Here is a 15,550-nt window from a genome sequence, read left to right as displayed (position 1 = left end):
GACTATATTTGGACAGTTATCTGAGAAATAGTTTCACGGTTCAGTAAAACCGGTTGCCTTGTTATTTCATGACAAATTAAGCAGATAAAATACACTATATTGCAAAAGGTATTCACTCACCCATCTAAATGGTTAAATTCAGGTGTTTCAATCACCTCCATGGACACAGGTTTAAGCCTAGGCATGCAGACTACTTCTACAAACATTTGTGAAAGAAAAAGTCACCCAGGAGCTGGTGAATTCCATCGTGATACTGTGACAGGATGCTACCAGTGCAACAAGTCCAGTCGTGAGCCTTCCCAGAGAAGTGTAAGCTGTTGTAGCTGCAAAGACTGAACTCACATATATTAAAATTATTAAACACTTTAGAACCTGATGTCACTCAAGTTCATAGGTGTCTGAAAGCAGACAAACAATTACTTTTGGTAATATAGTGTATCTGCTGTTTATGTCAAGCACTGAATTTGCATTTCATAGCTGTTCAGTGTGCTCTCAATATGAGTTCCAAAGAGATTTTAAATTCAGTTCAGTTCAATTCACTTTATTTATATAGCAATAAAATCAAAACCTAAGTGGCCTCAAGGCACTTTTAGTGTAAGGTAAAGACCCTACAATAATATAAAGAAAACAGAGAAAATCCCCAAAAATCATATGACCACCCGTTAGCAAGCGCTTTGGTGACAGTGCGAAGAAAAAACTCCCTTTTAAGAGGAAGAAACCTCCAGTAGAACCAGACTCATCGCCCACGACCGGTTGGAGTGAGTGGAGGAAAACAGGACAAAAACATGCCGTGGAAGACAGCCAGAGAGTAATAGTAAATAATAATCAAAAGCAGAATGGTGTATAAACACATAGTGAGGGGGAAAAAAGGTGACTGAAGAAGAAACACTCAGCATAAATCTGAATTTAGAAGCAGAAAATTTGAGGCCATCCAGGTCTGTAAGTTGTTATATGTCTTCTTGAATAGAAGTCATTTGCATTTGTCATTTGCATAGTAGTTCAAATCTATGCTCTGCCTTCTTATGATACTGCCTAAGGCAGGGGTCTGCAACCTCTAAGACCCAAAGAGCCACCTGGACCCGGTTTCCCCGCAAAAGAAAACACTGGGAGCCGCAAATACTTTTTGATATCTAAAATGAAGATAACACTGTATGTATTGTTTTTTTTTAACTTTATGCTTTGTGTGAACAACTAAGGTGTGTTTCTTATGAAATCCATGAAGTGCTACAGAGAAAATCACGTTTTATTTATGTAATTAACACATTTTGAACTCTTAAAGAAATATAACAAAAGGAAAGACACCCAGCTGAACTAAAATGATCCATGTAGCAAACAACAACTGTTGTGAGCCGCCACCCTTATATCGCCTTTGGGCTTTTGGAGCCTTGACCTGACTTTTAAAAAATAATTGCAAAAAAGCTCTATGCTGCTAAAAAATTAAGAATAGATATTTGCAAAATTGTGCTTAAATATGTATTTTACCTGGTTAATGTGTGTGGCGGGGCGTGGTCTGCAGCGCCGCTGCAGGGGAGGCGGACGCACCTGAGCGGCACCCGCAATCACGCCTCACCGCCTTAACGTCTGTGCCATCTATGCTGTTGTGTTTGTTTGTTTGTGTGTCGGGCTGTGAGCTGAAAAGCTACAGCCGGCTGTATGCGTACAGCAACCGTGTGTGAAAAGTGGTCAATAAAGAGATGCTGAAAAAAGATGCAAACATCGTCGGGTCTGCCGTGATATGTTTACAATGGGACTCCTGCTCCTGAACCTCTGCGCACAGCATCTGAAAATCGGGGCTGTACGAAGTCACTTTCAACTTTACACAGGACGTTTGTTTTTAACATAGTTCACGGTGGAGAACAGCTGCTGACATAATGTGGGTCCAAAGATCCATAATTGGCCTACCTGGGGTTGAAAGTCTCGATAAATGCACGGCGTTTCGGCGGGTACACCGGCTTCCGCGAGTGTGACGCTTATTTTGAGCGATGAAAAAATAATAAAATATAATTTTATTTTTATATTTCAATATCACAATAATCTTCCAATTTAGAACTACAAGTTAAAAAAGAACTAACATAAATAAAATACTCTTCAGCTAAATACTAAATATTTTCTCAAACCACACGGAGCCGCACTATAAGGACTAAAGAGCCGCAGGTTGCCGACCCCTGGCCTAAGGAAAGCATGTATATTGTAAACAGAAGTGGTCCTAGCATGTAACCCTGTGGAAGTCCATAATTAACATTAGTGTGTGGAGGACTCTACATTTACATGACCAAATTGGAGTCTTTTAGATATGTGATTCAAACCACTGCAGCGCAGTACCTTTAACATCTACAGCAAGCTCTAATCAGTGTAATAAAATAGCATTAAACGCTGCACTGCAGTCCAGCAGGACAAGCACAGTTCACTGTCCAGAAGGTCAAAGGTTAACTTTAGTACCACAGTGCAGCTTCAATTTATAAATAGCAATCTAATAAGTAACGTATTTAAAGACCTAATAAAATATCAGCAGTAAAGGAAGCAAGCTCCTGAAGGTTAGTACACTAGCACAAATTTCTCAAAAGCATTCATCGCACCTCTTTTCAATTTAGGTTGATGGAGTAGGTCAGCATGATTGATGCAGTAATTAGAAATTTGATAAAACTCATGAAGATATTAAAATCTCAGATAACCTTACTCAACATCCTTGAGGACACAGACATCAATAGAGACACAGTGTATAAGCACAGACAAGCTTCTGTAAAAAAAAAAACAACAAAAAAAAAACACCCAATGCAGAGAAATTCTCCATAAATCCATAGAAGCTGATAAGGCTCCATCTATTTCTCTCCTGACCCTGCCAAGGGCAAGGGAACATGCATTAAGAGATTAGGGGACGGCCTCGGTTCCCTGAATTCATATCAGAATGTGGGGTGGAAACCTGAGTCATAGGTCTGGCCGCTTTTATCACACTTACACCAAGAAAAACACGAGAGGAGCTGAAAGTGGAAGGGACGAGCGAGAGAGTACGGCAAGAAAAGAAGGAGCGATAGCGGGGTGCTTTTATCTTTATGTTTGTCTCTGTCATTTTTGGTTAGCATCCCTCTGCTGCCATCAATAACTCTTTGTACAACTCAGGCAGGCCTATTCCACACAATGACAACACCATCATTTCTTGAAAAAGGCCAAGCAAAACCTGATGCATTTTAATCAAATTGTTATCTAACATTTTCTGCCTCCTTGTGCCTCCACGTAGACTCGCTGTGAATGCCGGTTTATAGCCTGCTTTCTCGTCATTTTGACTGTGTGATTGATGAGAGCAAGCCCGAGGAGGATCTTCATTAACCCTCCCTCCTCCAGGACACCTGCAGAAGGTCATTCAAGATTTTCAATTTGGACTCTGAATTTGGTCTTTCAGATCTCCATTTGCTTTCTGCCTTTTATTCTTTTTTTTCTGATATTGCAACTTGGAGCTACTCTGACCACAGATGATATTGCACACCCAAGATGAGTGAAGTGCGGCCAGTGTAGATGATTAGGAGGGCGCAGATTGGTCTCGCTGTTTGCTGCTCTTTGTATCTCTGGAGGTGGTGTGTGAACTGCTCGGCTGGCGGGGACAGAGGAGCTGGGGCTTGTTTACTGGAGCCAAAAGACAATGCAGATTTTACCACTTACAAAGTCACACAGTGCTTGCTGCGTACAAATGGGAAATCTGCAAACCAACAGCAGCTGGTCATGAATGCGACACTGGCAGAGCCTAAACGCCCTGCAAACAATACAACTCTGAGTGCAGCTGACGGCTCCAGCTAATGAATTCTACAGGTGAGAGTCGAGAGCCAGGCAGACAACCTGGAGACCGCTGACAACAACAGAGTCATTACTGTGTTTCTACGCTGACACTTCCAAGATGCGCTGATTAGCACCACATACTGAGTGAAATGTGCCAACAATGCGTGCTTTCATTAGACTATGCAAATGCTGCATCGCATCACATGTAGCTGCATCACCTGATCTACTAGCAGATTAAAAAGATGCACAAGTCAAATTCATTAGTGTTCGGTTGCTTCTCCAATGCAGTTGATTAATAAATAATTAAGTCAGCTAATTTTACTTTTTTTAGTGCCTCTAAAATAATATCTGGCCTTTTCAGCTGCTAAAACTGACTAATCGCTAAGTGTGTCTATCTACCATTTTGCTGCTCAGCAGGTAGTGCGTAGAGGGATATGAGAGATTTTTTTGTTAGAAAACAGATGCCTGCTGTGGCAGAAAATGGCGCTATGAGTGGAAAGAGTGAAGCAGAACAGTGAAATTGGGAGTCAGAAAGCTAAGCAGACAAACAAATAAACAAAAAAAAAACACCCACAAAGCCCCGTAATGCTTAGGAAAGCTACAGATCCTCTGATAGTCTCTATAGGTGCTCCACTATGAGACACCTATTTCATACTAGTGTCATTTTGTTATTAAAACATGTATCGATGTACTATTTAGGACCTTTGTGGTAGAGATTTAGGAAAAACACTTTTCATGAAATTGAGCCAGGGGTGCACACTTAAGACCACCAAGTCTGCCAGACCTTATAGTTTACATTTTTACATCTTTTGGAGCATTTCAAGTTGCTATACATCAATACAACTGCTATATCCCAAGTTTTAATAATATGTATTCATTAAGTACATAGTAACTCCACAAATTGAAAAAAATGCAATAAACTACAAAAAAAAAATCATGTTTTGTTTTGGGGTTTTTTTTTTACACATATTTCTAGTTTTTCCTCAAAACTGTAAATGCAAAAAAGTTGCACAAAATAGTTTCTAAACACAGGAAATTTATTTTGAGTGTCTTACGTTTTGAGATTTTTTAGATTTTTATAAACTGCAGGAAAAATGAAAAAAAATATTGTTGTGCACCATTTGCAACAAAACAACATGTGCATCAAAATAAACTATTTCCAACAGTGCAATTTAAGCTCTAAGCATCCCAGAAACTATACAAACATAAAGTCAAACATGACTTTCAAAAACGCCAGTAAATCTTTGAAAGACCCTGTAGGGAAAATAAAACTACTTTTCCCACGAAAAATGACATCACTTCCAATTTTTGCAGGTAGTTTATGCGATAGTTCACACTAACAACGTGATGACTTTTATTCCAACATAGGAACTGCTACGAACAGTGTTTCTGGATTGTAATGTTTTTGTTGTCACCAGCACTTTTTACAAAGCCATTTGTGAAAGGAAAGCATAACCTGGGAAAAGTTGAATGCATAAAATGTAAGTAACGCAATGTATTTATCAAGTGTCTGTATTAAGGGTGCACTGTAACAATAGAAGGGTAAATAAGATTTACCCAAGCTGTCCAAACTAGGATTTGAATAAAAAAGAAAACACTGTTGATGTAAAGTTTTCTGACATTCTTGGTATACTTGTCATGATTTTATACCCAGCTCAAAGTCAACATCACACTCAACAATAAGTCCAATGAGGCATTTGAGAAATGCACAGCCAAGTTGTAAACACCCCACCAAACTTAGTGAGCTGAATTTGCCTAAACAAGGCAGAGTTTTGGATAGTAGTGAGAATGCATCTGCAGGATTCCCCTGACATTTTCTTTGTGCAAACAGCCTTAATAAAACCAGTATATTATGGATGATTGATACGGTGACGCCACTCAGCTTTTGCTACAATTAAAGCTCCACAGCAGCTCAAGAACCATTTTCATCCCAGAGTATTTCTTAGGAGGATACTTCTATCAGCAAACAAGGTCTTCTGAAGGTTTTCTGAGTATCCAACACCAATGTATTTCGTTCAGTGGCCGATGCAACATGTAATTCATTAAATGTAGGAATTCTGCTGTTCTAGTACACAGTTCTTTTCAATACATGCATGACATATGGCTCCAGTACTATATGAGCAGCCCTTATTAATGCCAATACAAAGTATGAGTGTAGAATAGCTTATAAAGATGTTCCAACAGCGTGGGATGAGGGTAGTGATATGGAATTTAAAAAATGACACTGAATAACCTCTGTTGGAGGAAATTTAGCATGGAATTCAGCAGTGGCATCAAGTAAAGAAAGAGCAAAGCATTCATCATTTTGCAGGCACTGTTTTTGAGGCAATTATATCTGCAGCCTCAAAAGAAAACGTGTTTTCAAAATTTAAATATGAAAAGCTGCAATCAAGATTTTGTTTATTTCATCCTTGCATGGCTCAACTACTATTCAGAAAACATAATAGCAGCATTGTTTCAGCAGCAGATCAAGGAAGCCTGACGCCAATGACCACTCAAAAAAAATTCAAGCTGGTTCCAAATTCTCAAACATAAAAGCTCATGGGCCACCCACATGTACTCTCCCTAGAAGAGGTGCTTAGTTATAAGAGATGGACTTCTTGCAGTCATTGGGAGCGTGGATTTATTGTTTCCGCCAAGAATAAATCCTGATCCTAAACTCAACCCTAAACATTGGTCCTAAGTCAGCCAGAGTTCAGGACATCTGACAATGACATGAGTTAATGGAAGTGGACTTGCGATGCAGGGGAATCTTCTCAGTGGCAGAAATCAATAGTGCATTAGCAGCCGCCCAGCAACAACGTGTGGGCTGACTATCCTTTCTCATATACAACTACCAGCTCTCCACCCCTCTGCTGCATCTTGATATATCCCACCCGCCCTCAGCGTCTTCATCTAACTCCTGTGATCTACTGTTTGTTTCATCTCGGCATACTGAAGGCCTTTGGGGGAGCTGCTGCTGTTCTGCTCTGCTCTCCATGCCAGTATTCCTCACTCTCTCTGCCCTATTTCTTCTAGGTTTCTCTGGCCATTTACTAAGCAGAGCGTGTCATTTCCCAGGCTCAGTCTCTCACTTGTGCTACAGGATCAGGGCTCAGAGCAGGGAAATGGTGGACTAACAGATTCAGCAGCAGGGAGCTCTCCCATGGGGCGAAGAATGATGTATACTCGCTGAGAACATTCATCACCATACATGGAGTTTGACAAGGCTGCAGCTAATGTAATATGTGGAATCATGTCTTTTCTCTCACAGTCATCGAAATCCCCCCACCTCTATCGAAGATACATTTGATAGCACAAAAGGCAAAGGTGACATAGGACAAATCTTATGGCGAGACTAAAAGAACTGTGGTTTCAATCAACATACAACATATATACATTTATTTGGGGGATTATAAGAGATTACAATGATTCTAATACAAAATGTTCCCCTTTTCTTTCTCCTTTTTTCCTGTGAAATACTCGAGAGCAGCAGTGTAGTGGTGCGTATACATAGATATACGATGTATACCCACTTCGACACAGGGGAGCTGTTTTCTGTATACTTACCTAAAAATAGGCACAGACACATCAGTGCACATCTTGCAAAGCAAGGCTTCACTCAATCATGTTACGGTCTATGCAATATGTGGTGTTTTCTGTGCAAAGAGACGTCCTTTCTAGCTTTAAACTTTAAAAAAATACCTCCTAAATAGCTAAACTGTTGAAGTTATGTGATACACGGTGACAATATTGCTTTACACTGGGAGCAATATGGGTACAATTTCATGTGGAAAAATCCTCCTGTTTTTAATCAGTCTGGATGTGTAGTTGTTGGAACTTAGAATTTATGTTAATATATGCTGTTTTTACTCATCACAAAACTGAACTATTCACTAGAAAGGATATCTTGTCTTTACACCTTTGTGCCTTGGTTATTTTATGTTTCCTTGTCTGGTGCTTCTTGTTAAGTGTTAGTATTCATGTTGTGTTAGTCTCTATTGGTTATTTCCTGTGTCTTGTGTTAGCTTTGCTTACTGTCTGTCCTTTCCTGGTTTCCTGATTACTTTCACCTATCTTTCATTTCTCACCTGTTTGGCCTTCCTATTCAGGTCTCAGTGCATTTACAGTCGTTTTCTTGTCCTTTGTCATGATATCTCTGTACGTGTGTGTCCAATCCTTTCCTTTTGGATTTTGGGATTTTAAATTTCAGTTTTCTTTGCCTTTGGAGCATTTTTTGTATCAGCAAATAAAAGCTCACTTTGAAATCCTCCTTGACTTTCTCATGTCTGCGTTTGATCCTCAATATGACACATATTGAAGGTATTATCAAATGTACAACAAGTGTATAATTGTTATTTTTGTATTAAAAAATGTACTCACCACTTTTGGATTTAAAGGAAATAACAAGTATATGAAGCCTAGCTGCTCCCTTACTGAGTTGTAAAAAAAGAAACTGTTATTCAAACATTAACAATATCAAAAATTAATGTGGGTGCTAGGCATCCAATGATACATGTGTAATAATAATAATATATTATAAATGTTGTTGTTTGTACTTTACTAGTCTTTATATATAAAATGCAGACAGATGCTCGTATTTGATTCTGTTTTGATTTTTACACCGGATGTTGGATGTCCATTCATCCTTTTGGATGTCAAAGAAATGTCAGTATGTTGTATTCAAGCTATGAAACATTTATTAAACGTCAATTTTGTGAAATCCTAACACGTGATAGCCATCTGTTATGTTATATCATTAGACACAACTTCCTGAAATGAGTTAACACGACTTTTTATGAACCATGTGATATATGGATTGTGTTTAACCTAATTCACCAACCTTGATAGACACATTTTAACGTCGTAGTTAAAACACTAACTCTCTGCCAATGAAAATGAAAATAAATAAGAGAAAAGGCTTAAAGGGGAAAATGGGGAAAACACACTGTCTGAGCCTATGCATTTCTTTTATATGCCTTGGCATGCCACATAATTACTTTCTTTATAAATCTAATGGATACAACTAAGGTGAGAAAGGTGAGAAAAGCCTATCCTTTAGAAAGAAAGCATATGCTTCAGTCAGCAATATTATCACTTTCTTGATGAGTTTAATAGGGTTTGTAGAGGTGCAGAAAATAGACACAGGTCTAGGAGGCTACGATATGAGAGGCTTCATTTTAGACTAGAAGCTGAAATCTCTCAAACATCAAAGAAGGAAAGAGGAGACTTACAACATCCCCTAAGTGCAAGGTACATTACACAATGCAACGTGAGAGTGAGTTCTCAGGTAGAGTAACCTGAGGTAAAGGGAAGGAAGAAGCCAATCGATAAAACTGGGTTCTGTGCCGGATCTGTCTGAAGTTCTCAGCATTTCTTGATGCTTGGCAAAGACAAACAAGGCTTTCTGTTCCCTGAACCTATCCTCTCAAGATAAACCATTTCCTTGGCTGTATTTGCCCTTCACTGATAGGGACGGTGAGAAGTGGGAGGGAACTTTAAGCCTGAAATCTGATTTTCATCAGTTGGTGCACTGCAGAGCTGCAGCATCTGTGTAGAGGAGGAGATGGAGGGGTTATCTGCCAGGTTGGATCAAAGCCCACTGCAAGTCCCACTGCCCACCTACCTCTGCTACCCACCTCCACACTCAGAGCTGCTGTGATAAGACCCTATCGGTTACAGTCCTACAGTGTGCCAGCAGTAGATATGGCAAGGTAAAGTGCATCTGGAGGAGAGAGGCTACCATCTGGTCCAAATCACCTTCAAGCTGCAAGGACCAATCACGTCTTTCTCTGCACCTGTCCCCTTCCATAGCCCAGCCACAAAGCCCTGACCCCAGCAACATACTGTCAGCCAGGGTTAGCGTGGGCAGGAAAGTGCTGAAATACTGAATGTGGGACAGCGGCAGCAAAGCCAAGGAAATTGAAAGAAGCAGTTTTGCACAATACAAGGTTTTGAAGTCAAGCACAGATACAAATGTTTTTTGACTGAAACTGCTGACAGCTGTGAGTGTGTGTCACACACAAAAACTCTTTGACTTCACAAAAATCCCAAATGAAATATTTCAACAAGAATTTTCTTCATTCATTGATACACAGAACCAAAGAATGAAATAAAAAGCTGTAGGAAATGAAATGTTACATGAATGACAGACTATAATTTATAACCAAATAATAATAACGACATTATTTTAACACAGAATCGAGGAAATATCTAAGAGTATCCAAAATAGTCTACACTTATGAGATAAGAAGTTTGTAGTGATTTTTATTCTTATTATCATTATTTTATTCTAGATCTTGAAGAGCTAACATTAGATGCATGGTGTGTACAGTGAGTGCTATTTAAAGGCTGTGCAATATACAGCACTGTAGTTACTATTAAACCACTATTCACATTGAACATACGCAAAAATTCAATAACCCGCCATTTACTGCATTAAAAGAAAAAATGACACTCTGGCAGTAGGGGGCACACTAATGCTGGCATCCAACATTCACTTGAGGCTCTAAAAACAACAATGAGTGCATGTGTCACTAATCTCGAGCCAAAAGACATGGAAGCCTGTTGACTTGGGAAAAAAAACAAAAAGCGGGGTGTTTTAAATTTTAAATGTGTCAGTGAAAGGCAGACCGTTAACTGTCAGGAACCCTTTCAAATCCCTTTTGGGACTGAAGCAACGGACTAACGGCTTAGCATACCCCACACAATGGTGTGCCTGTGAGTTATTCAAAATCTCCCACACTTCAACCCAGTTGGCTGCAAGAAGACACAAAACCAGCCAATAGACCCGCTGCAGGATTCAAATGAGCCAAACAAAAAGCAGCCAGCACTTTCAGTTCATTTGTTCTCACAGATGAGCACACCACTCACTGTTGTTCATTCAAAGGTCATTGCTCTGCCAGACACAATTGAAAGGCATTTGTAATCCCCAGGATCTTAATTCATATCCTGCGAAGCTGCAGTTTTAATGGTACAGTTTCCAGCAAATACGGGGATGGAAATTTAAATCAATAGTAATAAATCAGCATAATAAGCACCTCAGCTGAAGTTGGAGGGAAAACACATACTGTTCTTAAATTTATCATTTGACATTTATGAGGGGAAGTCTTAATCCTCAAATCCACTAACTGTCGGAGCAGAGCCGTCCAACAGACTACAAATCGTAGCCATTGACGTCCATAAAAGGGGAAGCAAAACCTGACCCTGCATCAGCAGTAGCCTCAGGTCTGTAATTAGAAGCAAACACAGAAATGAAATCCTCTGATGAAAGTTCACACGATGAAAATATCCACACAAAGTTACATTAAAAGTCCCGCAAGTAATTTTGGGGGGTTATTTAACAGAAAAAAAATATGGCACTCATAAATATACATTGATTAGTGTGTTTTTACTTCTCCCAACAAGCCCATAAACGTAATTAATCCATTAAAAATACATAGGAGGGAGTGCTGGTTTATGGAAACCACCATTTCACCACAATAAAGACAGTGGCCAAGATGGACATCGGCATTCCACCTAACCGTGTCTAGTGACTGGACACAATTATAGTACGTCTGATAATTTGGTTTTAATTCAAAGTTCACAAGTAGCTCTTTAACATTTGTACGTGTATATTTTCATCATCTGTTTCTCATTATGTCTGTCTCTTTCTCCTCTTAATATGTCTCCTTCACTGCTGCTTTCTCATCCCTCATTTCATCCCCATCCGTTTCTTCCTTAACCCCCATCTCCTGACCTGAAGTCAGGGCTCTAAAACATGAAGAAGTGCCCAAACATCCCTATTCGTCCCGATATTGTCACACTTACTTACTGTCAGCATATTAGATGTGCGACACAACACTTTGATAAATAGTTTGATTACATTTTCACATCAAATGGTAGTTAATTCATTAAATCTTCAACAATGTTGGGAACTCTTCAAAGAAAGGTTCACCTATCACCAGCTGACTCTATGAAAGTAGAGTCCTTAATGCATCACTAGCACAATATTTATTCTATTTTCTGTTCCCAACAACATCACTACAGCATGTTGGGTAAAGCCTCATCAGCCAGAAATTCTGACTTATTCCGGAATGCACTCTAGAAAAACAGAATTCAGTTGACTGCAATGTGCAATCTATTGACATATAAACACCTTTTAATACCTTTAAATTCATTATTTTGCCCTGAGATCACAGTGTGTTGGGTGCAAGTCCATGGGCTCCAAACACAGAGAATATTTTAGCATGATCACTATACAAAAAGCATTGGAGACAACCCAAGACGGCTCTCTTATCACTTTTATTACAGCGAACCAGACTTTGGTGACAGAGGGGAGATGTGTTTTCAGCCTTACAGTCTGGGTAATTCCTTGTCTCTTCATCTGTTGCGCACTACAGATGAACTTAACACCAACAGCCCTCCAGTGTGGTCCCAAAATGCCACAGAACAATAGCTGTGGTGGCGACTGCATTGTGTGTGTCCGTGTGTGTGCATGTGTGTATCAGAGTTCAGCAGGGACTCCGGCTTTGTTTGCCGGCTCTTGCCCTCCTATGGGAAGAGTGACGAGGGGGGGGGGGCAAGGAGACAAAGGTTCCTAACAGATACGAAATGAGGTAGCTACTGACACATTAAATCCTCTACACACATTTGATGACACTGTCTCTCTCTCTCCCTTGCACACACACACACACACACACACACACACACACACACACACTATTATACACAATCTCATGACAGTTCCCAAGTGGAGCACGACGAGAACGAGGAGAGCAAACTGGAACTGGGTCAAAAATCCAATTAATCCATGACAGGAGAGATGGTTTGAAAGATACCCAGATAGATGGTGGAGGAAAGCCACAAGAGATAGGAAACAATACACCACTGCCCCTTGACCTGTGTGTGTGTGTGTGTGTGTGTGTGTGTGTGTGTGTGTGTGTGTGTGTGTGTGTGTGTGTGTGTGTGTGTGTGTGTGTGTGTGTTTGATCAAAGACAGACTGTGTTATGTAGAACTGAAGGGCTACAGCAGAACTGGAGATAATGTACTAGAACTGTTGCTATTTTCCATTCTACCCCAAACTGTTCATAAAAAAGCAGCTCTGACTTTCAGTGTTTTGTTTAGCTGATTGACTGAGTTGCAGAGATCATTATTTCTCCTACCACAGCCACATTCTCTAACGGTCTTTTCTAATCCTTCCAAAGCTTTACACAAATCCCACCCCCAAAGCATTGGGAGGCCATGGCTGCGGAACTTTTGAGGCTGTTCACACTGGGTGAAACCGTTAGGGGAAAGTGCATGTTTGGGTCCCCAGGGGGATCTAGACATGTTAATGTGGGACGAATGGGTTGCAGCAGTTGGGTGACAGCAGGGATGTCAGCAGGACTGCGGAGCAGTCACTATGGGTGATAGGTGTCAGCTGGGAAGATAAATAATGTAATGTCTGTGGAATGTAATAGCAGCTGTATGATTCAAGCCAGTGGCACTCCTGGGGAATGTTGCATTCTAATGGAAGACAAATTCACACCCGTCAGCTGCTGCTTCCAGAGTCAGTAGCCCACAGAGACAAAAATGAAGGAGAACAGAAAAGGAAAAAGGAAGAAGAAGAAAGAGATCGAAAGGCACACATCAACATTTAGCAGATAGTTTAGCATTGAAAGAGTAGATCTACACTGAGTGCTGGAAATTATGCTGTTTCTAGTCAGCCCAGCTCCCCATGTAAAATGAAATGTGTAGCTTTTTGGGATTCAGTATAGATTTAACCTTAAAGCCTATGACCAGAAACACGATGATGCTGGTGACCCGTTCACTGGGATTATTTTGTCAGCTGTCACAAAGAAACGTGTCCCCGCCACTCCCCGGTGACAGTCAGTCTATCACTCAATCATCTTGGAGTCTTGTGTCACTCAACAACACTCAAATACTTTGTTACGTATGACATAAATGACAACCTAAACTAAACCATGAGGAGCAATATCATTATCAGTAGGTAATGCTAAAAAGTAGACAAACCGTAATAAGTTTAAAGACCTTGGTCAGGTTACCAATCAACAAACTTGATATGCTGTTTTATAACTATTGTTCAGTGTTTACCTAACATATCCTGTTTGACCCCACACCCTCTCTGTGGAGGTGCACCCTAAATTTTCTGTGAGCTCTAAATTGTTTTTCCAATCGAGTGAGATACAAATGAGTATCACTATTATCTACTGCATGTTTAAATGTTATGTCTACACTGGTTTGCTGAAGTTATCCTGTTATCCTGTATAACTGTTGCAACATCTTATTCTGTATAGTCTGTGAATATCTAAGCATCTGTGCTGATAGAAAAATAGCAATAAAAGTTGCACAACATTGCAGGTTACAAAAATCAAGAGGTGCACAAATGGTGGCTTGTGATATTTGTCACCAGATGCTCTAAGACTGTATGTTACTGACCAGAAAGCACCACTGTCTGTTCTATCACATTGCTGGAGACCCTATTTATATCAGGGATAATATGGTAACCTCTATGGCCAAAATCTGGGCTTGCCCCTCTTGTTCAGACCACCATGAAGGTTATTTTAAAGAAAGATAAATAGTTCCTTCAATCTATTTACCAGCAATCTGTGCTCAGAGAAGCATAGAGCATACTGAATGACTTATCCTTTGTCCTAATTCAGTAGCTTTTACATTTTTACCTTACCCTTGTTGGTAAAGATGGATTGGTTGTGCAATGAGTTGCCTTATAAAGCTTTTAAATGTCATTTGAAGCTTTTACTAATGGCACTAGATGGTATGTATATATAAATGATCATAGTTGTTTGAGAATTGCAAATTGTGTTATATCATATCATATACCTTCTTTTCCATAATGGAATAATTCCATTCAATTTGGTTCAATTAATTTTATTTATATATCACCAATTCACAAAAACAGGCACCTTACAGTGCGTTATATTGAAGGGTAAAGACCCTACAATATTAGAAAGGAACCCCAATAATCAGACTCCCCCATGAGTGGCAACAGTGGGAAGGGAAAAAGCTACCTTTTACCAGGATGAAACCTCTGAGAGAACCAGGCTCAGGTAAGGGCAGCCATTCGCCATAACCCTTTGCCTTCTCTCCCGTTTCTCTATGCTCTCTTCTCTCTCACCCCGAGGACCAAACAATGGGAGAGAGTGCCAGAATTTCATAATCACTAATTATTAAATGCTGTAGTGGTGTATAAATATGGAATGAGTGAAAATGCTGAGATCAAATGCTCAGTGCAGAAAAGAAACCTGGGCTTGTTGCTGTTTTCATCTATCAGTGATGAGAGCTTTTTTGTGGAACAAAAAACTATTTTTCCAGACCAGACAAAAGTCTTCTAAATTAATGAAACATGACTTATAAATGAGCTTGAAAAGAAAAGCGTCTGAACTTCTTTAAGTCTTCTTGAAGACGTTTCACCTCTCATCCAAGAAGTTTCTTCAGTTCTTCTCAGACTCTTCCATTTGACCTCAGTAAATCTCATGACAGGGTGGGGCTAGGTTTCACAGTGGGTTCACCCGAAACCTTGGCTGATTGTGACCCACACCCGTTTTCACACCTTGACTCATGTGATTAGGCAGAGGATCCATAGGGGGCCCATGACCCTCTTGAGAACACTCTAATAGGGCTTAAAATCTGGGACTCTCCACCAATTCATGTTAGAACTGAAGAAGCTTCTCGGATGAGAGGTGAAACGTCTTCAAGGAAACTTAAAGAAGTCCAGACGCTTTTCTTTCCAAGCTCCTTAGATGACTTATAAATTGTCTGCTTTAATCCATGCATTTGTGAATAATACCATGCAGTCAAGCA

At 39.9% G+C, this 15,550-nt stretch overlaps 1 protein-coding gene and 1 long non-coding RNA gene across 8 annotated transcripts in view; one reads left to right on the top strand and one right to left on the bottom strand.

Moving 5' to 3' along the window:
* ptprua (protein tyrosine phosphatase receptor type Ua) overlaps positions 1-15,550 on the bottom strand; it is a 245,729-nt gene that overhangs the window by 129,094 nt on the left and 101,085 nt on the right. The window lies entirely within an intron of this gene.
* Positions 610-14,810, top strand: LOC120726354. The gene is made up of 3 exons (XR_005694310.1): positions 610-724; positions 7,878-7,879; positions 14,783-14,810. It is a non-coding gene; the product is annotated as an uncharacterized LOC120726354 (long non-coding RNA).

This window comes from Simochromis diagramma, unplaced genomic scaffold (genome assembly GCF_900408965.1).
Source record: "Simochromis diagramma unplaced genomic scaffold, fSimDia1.1 OVJJ01000753.1, whole genome shotgun sequence".
Taxonomy (NCBI): Eukaryota; Metazoa; Chordata; class Actinopteri; order Cichliformes; family Cichlidae; genus Simochromis; species Simochromis diagramma.
The sequence above is the reverse complement of the archived record's forward strand: the minus strand, read 5'-3'. Positions and strand labels throughout refer to the sequence as shown.